Below are 11,876 nucleotides of genomic sequence, written 5' to 3'. Positions count from 1 at the left end.
AGGACGTACTGGTACGTTTCACAAAACCCATCCCTTTACCCCCATGGACGTACCGGTACGTCCTTGGAAAAAAATGCTATAAAAATTTTTTTTTCATATTTTTTATATTTTTTTGAAAAAAATCAGGCATTTTCCAAGAGAATGAGACCAACCTGACCTCTCTATGACCAAAATTAAGGCTGTTAGAGCAATTTAAAAAAAATATACTGCAAAATGTGCTGGGAAAAAAATAACCCCCTGGGGGTTAAGAATTGGAAATTTCCAAAGAGCCTGGGGGTAAAAAGGTTAAGGTTTTCTGGCATCCTGACAATGGTAGCTGGAAGGCAGCCATTAGATTTTGAGTGCAAGGTGGCAACCCTACCAAACCACTACAATGGGTAGGTAAGGGGGGGTGACTGGGGGCTTTCCAACCACCTATATCTACTCACAATTCAATGAACCACGTCACTTTTTGCTTGCAGGCAGGACCTACTGGGGGACAGGTGATGACGGGCCAATTTATATAAACAGCTACAGGTTTGTATTAGTTAGGGGAAAATACAAATTATCTCCGAATTTGTCATTTGTGCCTACACTAACAAACCTTCAGCTATTTATTTGGATGATTCACTCTTAGGAGAGGGGTAAGTATGACTACTGGCTTAGTCATTGACCCGGGTTTCCCAAGTACAGTATTAGATTGTAATCACGGGAAACCCTGCACCTCGCATATCAATACCAGCGAGTATGATAGCGCGAACAGAACAACTACAGTAGTTGTGAGAGATATCATAAGAACGTCTAGGTAAGATGATGCTCCTAGTTAAAATAGGAACCCTACAAATGAAAAGACGTTTCCCAAGGCCTACCTCGCAGGAGGTATTGGGGATGTGTACGAGTATATGCAAAACATACTTGGTTATACAAGGGAAGTTTTACCTGCTGAGGTTGAAGCCTGCTTTGTAAAAGTAGCCATGGTGCTGTTCCTCGAAGGAGGGGAAGATGATAAAAGTAAAAGAGCCAGGCATACTTTCATTCATCCCAGTCTTACCCAGGGTAGCCAATGCCTTCGACTTTCAGCTACTTGTCCATCAAGGAGCCCGAGGTATGTTAAACAACTTATTGTGTCAACACCACCACAGGAGTGATAGAGAAAACGTATCAGGTGTTCTGTGGGTCACGTCTTGTGGGTAGGGAGAGGTGAAGATTAGACACGTATCTGCACTACCAATGACATGGTTTGTGTCACAAAGGAGCTGCTCGAGAGAGCTATGGACCACAGGAGTGATAGAGAAAACGTATCATGTGTTCTGTGGGTCACGTCTTGTGGGTAGGGAGAGGTGAAGATTAGACACTTATCTGCAGTACCAATGACATGGTTTGTGTCACAAAGGAGCTGCTCGAGAGAGCTATGGACCACAGGAGTGATAGAGAAAACGTATCAGGTCTTCTGTGGATCACGTCTTGTAGGTAGGATGAGGTGAAGAACAGACACATTTTCACCCCACCAATGGCATGGTTTGTGCTTGAAAATGTTATGGACAGATTCTGCCCTAAAACGGAAAGAGCTCTGAGGAGGAGAAGAGGAATTCTGTGACTAGTATAGGATCTGAGTCCCCGTCACGGACGAGATCCTTACAACCTCCTTTGACCTTCCTAGGGTTAGTGAAGCGTGCTGAACCTAAGGAGCGAACTCCTTCATTGTTTTCCCACGGCAAGACCTCAAAATCATCACTGGTGTGAAGAAAAAAACCCAAGTTCTGGATGGTGAACTTCTTGGTACGACATGAAGAGGGGGGCATAGAATCTGTGGGCGTGCTAAAGCGGAGAGCGAGGTGGGAGGGAGCGGGTTGGATAGGCGGCGAGGAGTACGAATCCGTGTTGACTACCCGTGGGTGGGTATCGCAGATCAGTTGGCAGCTACCAGGCGGATGTCGGAGAACTTAAACAACCTACGTCGTGTCCTGGAAAGTGGCCTTGGCAGAAGCGAACGGCAAACACCCATGTCTACCAAAAATTGCACGGCCATACCTGCGGGATATAAAAAGAAAAGATTAGTGACAGGGGAGGACACTGCTGCAAGTGATGGCTTACCCACACGTTTTTTGACCCTTAACAACCATTTGCACATTTCTTCGCAGCAGCCCAAATTTGGAGTGGTAGAAGCATAACTGAGGCCGATGTGCTTTAGTAAGTGGCTGGAGAGGTAATTAGTTGGGGCGTAAGCGAGGGGTATTATATTTGGGTGGTGAGCTGCTTTGTTGCACTCCAGCGTTGATGAAGGTCTGGAAGGTGGTGTAGTGGCTGTCCATAAGGGCATCGACTTTGGCCATCAGGTCCTTCATGAGCAAAATAACGACATTGGGGATGGCAGCACGTATAGGTTCGGGTAGGCGCCGTACCTGAAGGACACGAAATAGATTCACTTCACGAGGAGAGCTGTCTGCGGCAGGTTGCAGGAGAGCGATACTGGTCATCTCCCTGAGTGCGAGCGAAACCTTTTGGTCCGCCAATGGTTGTTGAGAGAGCTGAAAATAATTCGTTATGCAGGCAGCTAGTGATGGCGAGTGCTGCTTCAGGTGGTATGATTGAGGTCTTTGTACATTATGGGGATGTCCCCTTGCTCGCACAGCTAATCGGAGATTTCCGGGAAAGTGTCCCAGGGATCGCCGCAAGAATCTACTTTGGTGCTTGACCGAGTCACAGCCTTGATGCGAAACTGGACTTCAGAACACTGGAAACATGTGAACGCTTCTCCGGTTGCGAAAGGCGGTAGAATCATTGAGGCGGCGTGTGCCGAAAAGGCAGGTTCGGTGGGCGGCATCTTAAAACAGTAAGGCACAGCAGTGAGGGGGCAGGCAGAAGGGAGCGGTCACTCGGCTGGTAACCAACAATGTGCAAGCGAGCCGTTAGGAGGTGACTGAGAGATGAGTCAAATTCAGCTACTGTAACTTTATTTGGACAGAGCATGAGTCCTGTACATATACAACCCATTTCCATCGAAAAGGCCCAAATATTCAAACACAATGATTCAAGAACACTCAGGTATGAACAGGTTATCAGTGTGAGGGGAAAGCGATAACTACAATATGACAAACTTATAACAGAGTTTGTATTTTTCCTAACATACAAACCCGAATTCTTTACTATAAGGGATATTCTAGCACGAGCTGGAAAATACGGCAGAAAAACCTTAACAAGGTCGTTAACGACCGGACAGGTAATTACCCACCTGTCAGTGGTAAGGGACCGCCGGTTGGTAGCTGCTGTTTACCTTCAATCGGATTCTAGTTAGGACTATCCTAGGGGGCGGTGATGGAGGGAAGATTTGTGTAAAGAATTCGGGTTTGTATGTTAGGGAAAATACAAACTCTGTTATAAGTTTGTCATTTGTTCATACACTAAATACAAACCCTCATTCTTTACTATAGGAGACTTAGTCTTGAGGCCAGGGTGGCCAAGGAGTTCTCTATCTTTAGGGAAGATAGTCCTCAGACTAGACTCTTTTGAAGCAAAAATCTTCCGTTATCTTCTTTCTTTGTAGATCCCCAGAATCTCAGTACGACTGAAGGTTTGCAACTTCATGGAAACAAATGTTTCAGGATGAATTGGGTCAGGAACATTCGACTCGGACCCCTTCAAACTTAGGATTACCCCGACCTTGCCAAGGGGAAACCTCGTGACCACGAGTATAATTTATACTCTGTGAGAGGAATCAGATGAGGATCGTACCTTATTTCCATTGGCGAGTCCAGCTGAAACTCATACAGGCTAGGATCCCCAGATGTGGGGGAGAAGGAGACGAAGAAGATCGAAGAATGTCCTTCTTAAAACCTAGTGTAACCCAGAATCCTCAACCAATGGTTACTGTCCCCTGAAAGGGCGTAAGGTAGTAACAGCATCTGTTGACCTGTCACAATAGGCCCTATAAAAAGGGTGTCTAGAGACCTATGTGTCACGTCGCTCAAATAGTGAGCAGTGAATGTAGATTGGCGTTTCCAGACCCCAACACTTAAGACTTGGGAGACTGAGAAAAAACTCTCAAATTCCAGAGAGGCAGCCACTCCCCTAACTTGATGGGCGTTGGGTTGTGCTGCCTCTGGGTCTCCGTGAAAAGACCTCGCAATAATTTTCTTAAGTCAGAAAGAGATGGTGTTGCGAGAGATTCTCTTCTTTACCCTGTTGGAACAAGGAAGAGATGACGGAGACGTGGTCTGAAAAGTCTGGTGTGCCTCAGATGTTTCTTTGACACCCTGACTGGGCATAGTAACGACTGGACTGCATCCTGTGTTACCTATTGAGAGTGGATATTCTCGAAATCTCCCATCGGTAGATGAAGAATTGTGAGTCTAGCCACCAAGCCCGGTACGAAGTTGCGAGATACTCCCCCCCCACCCCCACCCCCACCCCATCTCTTAGAATGGGTGGCGTAAGAGACCATGTAGCTCACTGACCCTCTTAGCGGAGGACAGAGGTACGAGGAAGACGGTCTTAAGGTTCAGAGAGGGTCTGAGGCCCTTAAGGGCACATAGGGCAGAACCTTCAGCGAACGTAAAACACGTCTCAAGGAGATGGTCTAATCTCAAGTGGGGGACAAGATCACTCCAACACCGAAACAACCAAGGTGATGTCTTCTGAGGCGGAGAGGTCAACCCCTTCTCCGTCTACACATGAGGCTCAAGGCTGCGCAATAGCCCTTAATCGCCGAGACTGAGAGAAGCTTTCCTCACTGAGGAACTAAAGGAAGTCTGGGAACTACTGATCCTTCCTTTTGAGGATCCAATTGCTTTACATTGTCGCTGTTGTAGTGGTTAAGAAGTCCATTGTCTTAGCCCCAGCAGTTAGGACTTCTTGTAGGGTCTGCCTAGAGTTTGGTTTGAAAAGTCCTCGTGGCTCGCAAAGTAGCCGACTGTATCAGACCACGTGCAAGCCAGAAGGGACATTGAAGTCGCTTCCCTTGCCGAGGCTTCTGGGACTGAGAAGAGCCTGGAAGAGTTGAGTGCCTCTTCGAGGATTAGCCTGGTGTGAGCCTCGCCGTGAAGGGATCTAAGATCAGAGGAGAAGGTTGACGTCTCTGAACTCGGAGGACAGACCAGGTTTAAAGGTCGCTCAAGAAAGGCAGAGGCGAGGGACAGTGACATTGCACTAGCCGTTAGGACAATGTCCTAGAGACCGACCAAATATGGTCAACGACCAAGCCTCCTCTCCAACCCAGCTAGGACCAGGGAAGGCCAGGCAGTGGCTGCTGAAGACTCAGCAGATAGAACTATAGGCTCCCCCCAACCTTAGCTTACAAGGATGGTAAAGTTGTAGGTACTGAAGGCTCTAACGAGTCTGGGTGGGACTCGAACCCCAGACTGTCAATACATAGCCTGTCTAAGGCTGGAGAGTCAACAGGTCGAGGAGACAGATGCAAATCGCCGAGGCATGAGATATAACACACAGTTCTTAGAGTCCTTAAATAGGAGGATTCTAGGTCCCTCGACGGCAGCATTCACGAGGAATCCTCAGGCTGCGATAATTCCTCGCGTGTTATTACAGGAAGAAGAGGAGACGCGAGTAGCAGACAAACCTTATATCTTACCCCTCGTATCTTTCTGATCGAAAGGGGAAGAATGGTAGAAGTCAGAGTGTCTGGAGGTAATGGCGAAGACCGCTGACGAGAGTCGGAAGGCTCTGTCATAAGAGTAAACTCTTAATGACGATGATCGCGTCCATAGCGCTAATTGCGCACGTGCACGGACACTTTGTGGTAATTGTTACCAGAGCCCGACTACTCGCAAAACTGAAACTCGAAGGTTCCAAGTCGTGTGAACTCGAAAGTCCAACGCGACAGAGGCCCAAAGGACTCATAAGGCCATGAGATCCCGTAGGATAAACATGACGAAAGTTTAAAGGCTCCCGATCACGCCCGGCGAAAGGGTGATCGTCATGAGACCCCGAGGGGTCAACGTGAGGGGAACCAGTAGGATCAAAAAGACGTCTCCAACCAGCACGAGGGGGAGAACGTCAATGATGAAAATAACTCCTCCGCAGGGTAGAATTGTTCTCCCGAAGGAGAATGTCGCTTAATACAAGGCTCTCACTCCGCCCCTGGAGGAGAACCAAAAGACGTAAGAGGGAGGAGTGTAGATCAGTAAACTCCTACAAGTTTCTCTCGTGAAGGTAGGAAGGTTCTCCCTAAGGAGATCGCCTAAAACAAGCTTTCTCCCTGCCCTATGGGGAAAAGCATAGGCGAATTAACTTTTCTCTCTCAACGAGGGAAATGTTTTCCCGAAGGAAGGATTACCAAAGGCAAGATTTCTCCCCTCTCTATGGGGAAAAGCGTAGGTTTAATAATTTCTCTCTCGCGAACGAGGGAGAAGTCCTCCCGAAGGCGGACATCGCCTAAGGCAAACTTTCTCCCAGATCTATGGGAAAAAAGCATAGGCGTAATAATCTCTCTCTCGCGGACGAGAGAGAAGTTCTCCCGAAGGAGGACGGCGCTTAAGAGAAGCTTTCTCCCAATTCAAGGGGAAAAAAGCATTGGGTTAATAATCTCTCTCGCGAACAAGAGAGAAGTTCTCCCGAAGGAGAACATTACCTAAGACAAGCTTCCCCCAGTTCTATGGGAGAAAAGCTAAGGCGTAATAATCTCTCTCTCGTGAATGAGAGAGAAGTTCTCCCGAAGGAGAACATTGCCTAAGACAAGCTTTCCCCCAGTTCTATGGGAAAAAAGCGAAAGCGTAACAATCTACCTCTCTCGCGAACGAGAGAGAAGATCTTCTGAAGGAGGGCATCGCCTAAGGCAAGTTTTCTCCCAGTTTTACGGAAAAAATGTAGGTGAAAAAATCTCCTCTCGTGAATGAGACAGAAGTCTTCCCGAAGAAGGAAATCACCTGAGCCCAGCATACTCCCAGGGAGAAGTTCCCCCCGATGGAGGCACAAGCCGTAGACTTGCCTTTCCCCAGGTCCAGGGGAGAAAGCACAGTCTTCGGGGACGAGATAGCAGAGGTAAAACTCATGAACTGTTCGCAACTCCTTACGAGGGCGGGAAGGTTGCTGACTGTCTGAAGTGGGGAAGCTTTCCCTCGGAAGGGGAATGGATCTTTCACGTAGTCCAATTCCGAGGGAGGTTATCACTCCCTCGTAAGGGAAGGATCCCTAATCCCTGGAGATGAACCTCCTGTAAGCAATCTGAGTTTCCCAATAAGTTGATCAAGTTGCAGGTTGACAACGAGTGTTACCTCATAACATGGGCAGCTCATGAGCTGCCACATGACTTTTCCCTTCTGCTCTCAACCGAAGAGAAGAAGGGGGCGAACCCCAGCATCTTCTTTCGAGGTTTCCGAGAGACTCGAAATCCTTAACTCAATAAGGAGCAAAGGAATTAGGGAGGTTGTCCTGTCTGAAACACGGGAGCGAGGGATTGACCCCGCAAGTGTAAGATCGGAGATTTGCGTGTGTAGCGCTAATTGCGTGCGAACCTGCGTGACTGGGGTCTGAAGACTCTGCCATAAAAGTAAAACTTCTGATCGTTATGGGCGTAGTGTTGGATGGGCGTACGCGAACACCCCCACGTGACAAGAGTCCGAAGACTCTCTGACATAAGAGTAACGCTCTTGACGACTTGTGTCACGAGAACCCGAAGGTTCAGCGTGATCGTGCGTGCCCCTAGAGGTTGTGTTGCGAGAACCCGAAGGTTCAGTGTGAACGTATGTGCCCCTATAGTTAGTGTTGCGAGAACCCGAAGGGCTAAAACTACGGGAAAACGGAAGTCTCCCTTGTCACAAGACACCGAAGTGTCAGCGAGACTAAATGCACGAAAACCCAAGGTTTCAGCAACTAGCTGTGAGCGAACGAAGGGATAGCGCACCGGGAAACCGAGGTTTCTTTATCACGAGACCCCTAAAGGGTCAGAGATCGCTAATTCAAAGGCGAGAGCGATCTCTCTGAAGATAGAGGGAAAAGCAAGGAGAAGCGCTCTATCTGACTTTTTCTAGAGCGGACGGAGACCCTCAAACTAACATGCGAAGAAGAGGGTTCGAGGTTAGGACATGCTTTGCCCTTGGCCTCTCTCCTGTTATCTTAGATGATCCCTCACACGACGACAGCGAGGCAGAACGATGACAAGAGGAATTGTTCTTCTCTGGTTTGTGGCGCGAGTGTATATAATCTCGAGGCAGGAAGTCTCGGTGAGAGACAGAAGGTGAGAGAGAGCGAGAATGATAACGTCTCTTCCTATTTCGCCTGTCTCTTCAGTAGGAAAATCTAGGTGAAGGCGTACACAGGCGTGCAGCACGGAGTTATCTCACACACCTGTGCCAACCGTAGGAAGTGCGCGCGCGCAGGAGAAAATTCCCCTTGCGGATGCGGCAGAAGGCTGGTGCGCCGGTAAGTTCTGGCGCGTCGATAAGCGTTGGCGTGTTGCAAAGCGCTAACACGTTAAGCACTGGCGCTGCGGGAGAAGGCAGCATGGCTGCCTTGTCAGAAGACCTTCTAACAGTAGAAAGTTGACACGCAGGTTTTACCTGTCGCGTAGGATGGTGTTGGGCGCGTATGCGCACGTGCAGGAGCAGGAGAGTGCATTGCGCAGAAGATTGGTGGCGCGCAGGAGTTTGTGCGCAGGTGAGCGCATGGCACGAGATGGAGCTATGCTCTTGTTGGAGCGTATGCGCATGTTGGTAACCAACAATGTGCAAGCGAGCCGTTAGGAGGTGACTGAGAGATGCCCTATGTTAGGGTAAGAAGGAAACGCTCTAAAGTTTGTGACGAGAGTGCTTAGACTAACGGCGAGACATCTCGTGAAGAGAGAGAAGGCGAGGAAGAGCAAGAACGATTATGTCTCCTCCTATGTCGCCTGTGATTCCGGAGAGAACCACTGGGCAATGGAGTGCGATCTCTCCTTTTCCTCTTCTCTATCTCTCCCTCCTAGCCTCTGAAGAGGGGAGGACAATGAAGTGGAGGGGGAGGAGGAGAAGGTAATGTGAAGACCTCTTCTACATACTTGGCAGGGGAACCCATCCTCCGCAGGGTAGCAGAACACCCATGACCTCCGTAACGGGGCATAGGGAAAGAGCAACAGTTCCTCCTTTACTTGAACCAGATGGCTCAGTCACTCACTGTCCAAAGGAAAAGGCAACCCTTTTGGCTGATGTTTTTGACAGTAAACAGAGTAATGAAAAACTTGAACTTCCTCATTCCTGTTTTCCTGAGGCTAAACTAACTAGTTTAGCTTTTCGATCTCGTGAGATTAAAGCTCTGTTGATGGACCTTGATGCTTATGGAGGTGTAGACCCAAATGGTATTTTTCCTTTGTTTTTTATAAAGACAGCAGATTTCTTAGCTCCAAAGTTATCTGTTATTTTGTGCAAGTTAGCAAGAAGAGGAGCTTTTAGCACTTGTTGGAGAATTGGTAATGTTACTCCTCTATGTAAATGTGTTTGTGGTAGCTCAAGTCCCACTGATTACCGCCCAATTTCCATAACTCCCATATAATCTAAAGTTTTTGAACGTCTTCTGGCAAAACGTCTTAATAGGTTTGCTGAAGGTAATCATCTATTCCCTAGTTTGCAATTTGGTTTTCGTAAAGGCCTTGGAGCATGTGATGCCCTTCTTACAATCTCCAATGCAGTACAGAAATCCCTTGATTGTGGTCGGGAAGTTCGTATGATTGGCCTTGATTTTAGTGCTGCCTTTGACCGTGTTAACCATGAGGCCCTTGTTTTCAAACTGAAACAGTTGGGAGTGGGTGGGTCGTTTCTTAGCATTATTATTGATTTTTTAAGTAGTAGATCTCAAAGAGTTGTTGTTGATGGGCACCATAGTGAGTATAGGAATGTGATATCCGGTGTTCCACAGGGTAGTGTTCTTGGCCCATTACTTTTCATACTATATACACATGACATGTGGTTTGGCCTAGAAAATAAGCTTGTTGCATATGCAGATGATGCTACTCTCTTTGCATCAATTCCATCCCCTGAATGTAGATCTGGGGTTGGTGAATCCCTTAATAGAGATTTAGCTAAAATTAGTGCATGGTGCAAATTATGGGGTATGAAGTTGAATCCTAACAAAACTCAAAGTATGATTGTAAGTAGGTCAAGGACGGTGGCTCCTCAACATCCGGATCTCAGTATTGATAATGTTTCTTTAAATTTGTATGACTCTTTCAAAATTTTAGGTGTGATTCTCGACAGCAAATTTACTTTTGAGAAACATATAAGGTCTGTGTCTTCTTCAATTGCACAAAAAATTGGCTTATTGAGAAAGTCTTTTAAGATATTAGGTGATCAATCTATTCTGAAGAAGTGTTTTAATTCTTTTATTCTACCTTGTTTTGAGTATTGTTCTCCTGTCTGGTCTTCAGCTGCTGATTCTCATCTTAATTTGTTGGACAGAAACTTACGGTCTATTAAATTTCTTATTCCTGATCTAGATATTAATCTCTGGCACCGTCGTTCAATTAGTTCATTATGCATGTTGCATAAGATTTTTCATAACTCTGACCATCCTTTACATTCAGATCACCCTGGACAATTCTATCCTGTTCGTAATACTAGGCAGGCAGTTAATTCTAATAGCCAGGCCTTCTCCATCATAAGACTCAATACTACGCAGTACTCTAAAAGTTTTATTCCAGCTGTTACCAAGTTGTGGAATAATCTTCCTAATCGGGTTGTTGAATCAGTAGAACTTCAAAAGTTCAAAGTTGGAGCAAATGCTTTTTTGTTGACCAGGCGGACATGAGTCTTTTTATAGTTTATATATGACATAATTGTTTTTGACGTTGTTAATAGTTTATATATGATATATCTCTTTTGACATTACTTTTTTTAGAATGATTTATTGTTAATTTATTCTCATCATTTATTTATTCCCTTATTTCCTTTCCTCACTGGGCTATTTTTCCCTATTGGAGCCCCTGGGCTTATAGCATCTTGCTTTTCCAATTAGGGTTGTAGCTTGGATAGTAATAATAATAATAATCAGGCGTTGTGAACACTTCCTCAAATAGAGGGCATCATCTACAAAGAAAAAGAAATAGGATTAATCAAAACTCAAAAAAAAAAAAGGAAAGGCTAGTCTGCCAGCAAATAAAGCAGGAGCAGAGGTGTTACCACTGCGACGGCTAAAATTCGATTGAAGGTAAACAGCAGCTACCGACTGGCGGTCCCCCACCACTGACAGGTGGGTAATTACCTGTCCGTTCGTTAACGACCTTCTTAAGGTTTTTCTGCCGTACTGTCCAGCTCGCGCTAGAATATCTCCTATAGTAAAGAATGAGGGTTTGTATTTAGTGTAGGAACAAATACAAAAAACAGAAATATTGTTACAGTGTACAAGCATGTGTGATACACGTGCAGTACAAGTCAGTATCAAAATGATATTTTGATTATAAAATAAATTTTTGAATATACTTACCCGGTGAATATATAATAGCTGACGTCTCGAACGGCTCGACAGAAACCCAAAAACTCGCGAGCGATCGCCGTGAAGGTTGCGGGTGTGACCACCAGCGCCGACTATCGGCCAGATACCGCATATACTTGTAAACAGCTTCAGTTCTTCTCATTCCGCTGGGTCTCTATCGGGGAGGAAGGGAGGGCCTTTAATTTATATATTCACCAGGTAAGTATATTCAAAAATTTATTTCATAATCAAAATATCATTTTTAAATATTAAACTTAGCCGGTGAATATATAATAGCTGATTCACACCCATGGTGGTGGGTAGAGACCAGTATTAATACAATAAAGGCGTATATGCTTAGAGTTTTTGACAATTATATCATAACAAAACCCAATTAAATATAGGTACCTGGTAAGGAAGCTGACTCTGACGATTACTCTGCCTTAGTAGTCCGCTTTCCTCACGAAGCCCAGCCATCCTCTCAGGATGCTGAAAGACTCCCAGGA

The sequence above is a fragment of the Palaemon carinicauda genome, chromosome 41 (genome assembly GCF_036898095.1).
Source record: "Palaemon carinicauda isolate YSFRI2023 chromosome 41, ASM3689809v2, whole genome shotgun sequence".
Lineage (NCBI taxonomy): Eukaryota > Metazoa > Arthropoda > Malacostraca > Decapoda > Palaemonidae > Palaemon > Palaemon carinicauda.
The sequence above is the reverse complement of the archived record's forward strand: the minus strand, read 5'-3'. Positions refer to the sequence as shown.